The sequence below is a fragment of the Miscanthus floridulus genome, chromosome 4 (genome assembly GCF_019320115.1).
Source record: "Miscanthus floridulus cultivar M001 chromosome 4, ASM1932011v1, whole genome shotgun sequence".
Classification (NCBI taxonomy): Eukaryota; Viridiplantae; Streptophyta; class Magnoliopsida; order Poales; family Poaceae; genus Miscanthus; species Miscanthus floridulus.
The window spans coordinates 64,785,971-64,791,965 of NC_089583.1; the positions used below are offsets into that span (position 1 = coordinate 64,785,971).

General features: G+C 40.3%; 1 non-coding gene across 1 annotated transcript; it reads right to left on the reverse strand.

The window, feature by feature from the left end:
* Positions 1-5,502: 5,502 nt before the first annotated feature.
* LOC136553029 (small nucleolar RNA R71) lies at positions 5,503-5,611 on the reverse strand. Its single transcript, XR_010782935.1, has one exon. It is a non-coding gene; the product is annotated as a small nucleolar RNA R71 (small nucleolar RNA).
* Positions 5,612-5,995: the final 384 nt, after the last annotated feature.

The window sequence follows — 5,995 nt, forward strand, 5'->3', positions numbered from 1 at the left end:
AGTAGCAACAAGTTTATCACAAGCCCATAAACACATGATTAGGTAAACATGAATAATGAATAGCATAAACAATTAACCATTAGTGAGCATCTTCATCATCCATATCATTAGTGTTCATCATCTATTCTGTAAATGTTCCAAGGCCGCTCGTGACCGTGAGCACGGCTGATATACCAATTTTACACACTGCAGAGGTTGTACACTTTCACTGTGAGTCGTGATTTACCCTTTCGCCCGAGGTGATCAGCCTCTTGACCCACTACCAAGGAAGGTCAGCAGGGTTCACTATGAAGCCTTTAAAAGGTTCGTCTAATAAGTTGGGGCCATTAGATTCACTCGGCAAATAGATATAGAAACCCCCCTGTCGAATGACACAATGACACGCAACCTATACAAATAAGAGTAGAGGCTGTCCTATACCCAATTCGACAAGCCATTCTTATGCCAATAAAGGTAACATCTAACAAGCTAGAAAAGGTCCACATACTGAGGTAAAGCCAGAGCCATATAGTCCTCATAGCTATACTGTAAGTCCTGGATAAATCACTTACAGATAAGTCCTTAGGGAGAGGAATCTAGAGCACCATAAAATAGCCCAATGCTCTAGCCCCCTGATTACATGTTGCTAAAAAGCATCTTTTAGTGTTTATTGCATATTACATTAGTCAAGTTATAAGATCATGGTTGTAGTTGAGCACTAGCATCAAACTACCCAATGCAATTTCCCATAGGAATCAAGGCACAAGGTACAAAGTACTAGGAAATCCTTAGTGGTAGTCAAGGTAGACACATGCAGTATGAATTAAATGATTAAAGGTGTATAGGACAACAAGGAAGATCCCATGCTATACTTGCCTTAAAGCACCGATCCTTCGGTAAGCTTTAATCTTCAACGCTCTTCTTCTTCTTCTTGATCACCACATACATCTCACCGATTGGACGTAATCATAAAGCACCACACAAGCATCCATACAATCATACACAAAGCAAACAATAGAACTAAATCAGAATAGTACACCAATCATAGAAAAATAAGTAAAAGAGTTTGAAACAAGATTCTACGTATTACTACGAACACACAGCCACGAGAAGCACTCTAATCGGAGCTACGGTTAAAAAGATACATCTACCAATAGATTTACTTTATACGTGGAAAAGAAAACTATTGGCTTCATTCATTTTAAATATAGATAAGATATTTGATAAATACTATAAATTGAATTAAGTCAAATTTAGATTTGAATTATAAAACTAAAGTAAAACATATCATGTTTTATTTATAAAACCTAGTTGCACAATTATTAATCAAGATATAATTTAAACCATGAAATTTTAGAAATGGTAATATGGTAAACACTGTTACTAATGTGTAGATCTTGTCGCTATGAATCTAACGCAACTTGAATGAACTAAAACGGAGTTAAAACATAGAAGATATGATTTAAACAAGATTTCCTATAATAAAATAATAGATTAAATCTAATCACAAATTTTAAAAGTTAAAAACATATCTAACAGTAGTATGAACATGTAGATTATGAAATTATGAACCTAATGCAAGTTGAAAGGATCAAATCGGAGTTAAAACGAAGAAACTATGAACAAAAGAGTTTCAGTGGCAAAACTACAAACATTTTGAACTATTTTTGGATTTAAAATAATTAAAAATCAATTTAAAAACAATCTATGGACCGAGCGTCATTTTTGGAAAAGTGTAGGGGTAAAAACGCATGATCCAGGGCATTTATTGAAATACTTTTGAATACTACTGGACCGCGGGTTTATTTCGGGGAAACATAGGGGCCTTTGTGCTAAAGGTACGGCGACGGTCGGCGCTGACTGGGTCGTCGCCAGCGTGGAGCCACATGGCGGATTGGCATAGGTGGGTTCACCGTGAACCAGCTGGCGTGGCATGGCAGGTGGGGTTCATGGGTCCACCGTGGACCGGTTATGAAGGGGTATGGATCGGATCTAATCTGGATCGTTCATCTAAGATCGGACGGATGGCAGGGGACTGGTGAGGTCAGCCGGCTGGAACAGGACTGAGCGTGGCGGCGCTATGGTCGGAGGTGGGCTATGCATGCAGAAAACGACCTATGGGTCATGGTTAACCGAGCACCGGAAGAACAAGGAGATGACGGCGAGCTCGTCTAGGTGGTTTACCTCAGTGCGGGGCGAACGGAGGCGACAGGGCGCACGGCGAGGCGGACGGCATCGGTGGTGGTGCTAGGTCTATGGTGGCTCAGCTAGGGCAGCTGTAGCTCTGAAGCTTGGGATGGGGGCGGCGGGCACGGGGCTAGGTATTTATGAGGCGAGGGTGGTTTGGGGCACAAGGCACGGAGGGGCGTGGCCGCAGCGGAGTCGGGCGACAGCGGTGGAATCCGTCCGAGACACGCATGGGAGGAAGAAGGCGCAGCTGACAAGTGGGGCTCGACTATCAGTCAGAGGAAGGAGAGAAGAGGCGCGGCACCTATGGCTGTGCTGGGCTGCTGGCTTTTGGGCCGCTAAACGAGCCGCTGCGGGAAATAAGAGGCCGCGCGAGTAAGCAGGCTACGCGGATAAGCCAGCCAAGCTGGGCTATGGCAGAAGCAGGCCTGCGAAGGGGAAAGAGCGGGCAAGTGCTAGGCTACCTGCGGCCACATGCCAAAAGAGATAGGGGGAGAGAGGGAGTTTTATTCTTTTCCTTTTCTATTTCTTTTCTTATTTCAAATCCCAATTCAAATATGGTTTAAATTTCTTTGAACCAAATCAAGTTAAATATTAATTCAAATATTCTTTTCAATTCAAATAAAAATGGAAAATTTTCGTAGGCTTTCAAAAACAAAATTTTTAACTTTTAAATTCTTTCATTTCCCAATTCCCTTTTATTTCAAAGCTATTTTTAATTTATTTTTCAAAAGCATTTTAAATTCATTTTGAATTTTGGATTCAACCACTCATTACAATAAACCAAATGCACTGGTATCTATGCACAACCATGTTGCTAAGCCTTATGATGAATTTTAATTTTAAAAAAATTATTTCCCTATATTTCATGAGCACAAAATTTAGAAATAAATCCTTTTAAACCTATTTTTTAAAAGAGGCAAATTTTAGGGTGTTACACAAAATCAATCTTAGCAATCCAATGTTCAATCAGCACAACCCGAAGCTTCAGTTGCAAACAACAACCCACAAAATAGCCAAGCCAAGCAAGAGAACAACTCCCCATCAGTTTCAGCGATGAACAATAATGCAATCATCCCAAGTAGAGGAAGAATATTAACAATCACGGGAGGAAATAGCATGGACCATGAAAATAATAGTCAAAGAAGAAATTAATTTTGAAGAGTAAATTCAATTTCATTGGAAGGCCCATACAAGAAAATAAGATGGTCCCATTTGGCAATCACATTTTCAAAAGAAGACCTTCAGTTGAAAGATTACCCACATATGGATGCTATGGTAATCAAAGCAAACATTGATGGTTGGGCAGTCTCAAAAATATTGGTTGATGGAGGCAGCTCCACTGACATTATATTCACATCAACAACTAACGCTATGAAAATTGATCATAAAATGTTAGTAAGAGCTGAGCACCCACTTTATGGCTTCAGCAGGAAAAAGAACCACTCAATTGGAAGAATAATTTTGCCAGTTTCTTTTGGAACTGTAAGTAATGCAAGAATAGAGCAAATAACATTTGATGTGGTTGACATGTACTATCCATACAATGCACTCTTCGGAAGAGGAACTTTAAATGCATTCGAAGCGGTCAAAAGCTACTCATACTTATGTATGAAAATGCCAGCAATAAATGTAGTAATCATAGTACATGGAGACCAAACTAAGGCAAGAAACATTGAAAAATAATACACTCTAGGACAAAAGAATGTTCATGCAATCATTGAAGAAGTAGAAAAAGAAGAAACAGAAAACACAAAGCCTCAAACCAAAGCTCAAGCTTGTGAAGAAACAAAAAGATTACCTCTTGATCCACTAGTCCCAGACAAACAAGTCATCATTGGTATTGGACTTTCTCAAGAAGAAGAGGACAAACTTGTGGAATTTCTTCGAAGCAACAAAGATATATTTGCTTGGTCATCCAATGACTTAGGAGGAGTCAACAAAGATATAATTGAGTACAAACTAGATATTGATCCAAAAGTCAGACCAAAAAAGCAAAAGTTGAGAAAACAAGCCAAAGACAGAGTTTAGGCTACCAAAGCTGAAGTTCAAAGATTGCTTGATGCAAAAGTTATAAGAGAAGTTCAATTCACAACTTAGCTCGCAAATATTGTCATGGTTAGGAAGAAGAATGGAAAATGATGAATGTGCATTGATTTCATAGATCTCAATAAAGCATGCCCAAAAGACAATTTCCCACTACCAAGAATTGACACATTAGTCGATCAAGCAGCCGAAAGTGAAATGCTATGTTTCTTGGATAGATTTTCTGGCTATTGTTGGTGGTAGTTAACAACCATTATAAACCGTCAATATAACATGTATAAGGGCATCAATATAATCACCGATGAAGGTTTAGGGGTTTAAACTAACAAATTCTTTGAGTTTTGGTGAGTCTGTATTTTCTATAGGGTTTATCTAGAAAATAGTCAAGGTGGACCTACATGTTAAATTTAATTACACTTATCCACAACGAAACAAACACCAGAAGGTTCCAAAAGACTCAAGAGGACTCCACACCAAAGCAGAGGGCAAGAGGCTACTAAGTGGGGTCGCTCGGCCCCACCTGCAGGCCACCCGGCCCCACCTATAGGCCGCCCAGCCTATGGGCCCACCTGTCAGCCTCCACATCGCAATGTCGGTTCTCCACCTCCTCCTAGATTGCATCTACGCTGTTCTTTAAGTCAGTTTGATCCAAGGGCTCATGTTGGATGCTTTGGCTTATATATACCAGCCCCTGCCACACCCTAGGCATAACCCCAGTCATCAAGTCATTTGAGAAGACAGAAACCCTAATCATCCTCAGAGCTCCACCATGTTCTCAGGCATAGCTAGTTAGGCTAGTCTAGAGGGAGGCAGGTAGGCTTCGCTTAGATTTCCGATCGTGTCAAGAGCATGATTTGGTATAATCTTTGTACCCCTCTCTCTTTTGTACCTCCATTACTTTTATATGCTAGTTACAATTGTTATGATAATATTAATATTTATCTTATTCATGTTCTTCATTGCAATGTTCATCGTCTACTTTGATTATATGCTTAGTATAGTTAGATTATCATCATGTTCATGCATATGCTCTCATCAACATGGTGCAAGCAAACCAATTTAGTGGAAAGGCACATGAAGATGCGAGTGCACATCTCCAACACTTCCTGGAGAACTGTAGCACTTTCACCATCAAAGGAGTAACCCAAGATGCCATATTACTTTGCCTCTTCCCATTCTCACTCTTGGGGAAGGCAAAGCAATGGTTCTTCGCCAATAAAGATAGAAATACTACATGGGTTAACTGCTCCACTGCCTTTCTAGCAAAGTTCTTTCCCATAGGCAAGACCAATGCTCTACGTGGGAGAATCTCAAGCTTTTAGCAACAACATGATGAATCTATCACTGAGGCATGGGAACACTTTCAAGATTACATATCAGAATGTCCATATCATGGGATGGAGAATTGGCTACTCATGTAGACTTTCTACCATGGGTTGACCAACAGTACCTGTGAGACTATGGATGTTGCTGCTGGAGGTGCATTCCTATCACTCACCATACTAGCTGCAATAGCTCTTGTGGAGAAGATGGCCTCCAATCTTGATTGGAATGAAGAACATGTTCAAACTAGTAGGAGGGGTGGAGGTATGCATCAACTCAAGGAGGTAGACATGCTATCTACCAAGATGGACCTACTGATGAAGATGCTTGAAGATTGAGCCATTGAGAAACAAGAAGTCTTGCATATTCATGATTCTCGCATGACATGTGAAGTATGTGGAAACATTGGGCATTCAGGAAAACAGCCATCTTGAAACCCAAGAGGATGTGAATTTTGTCA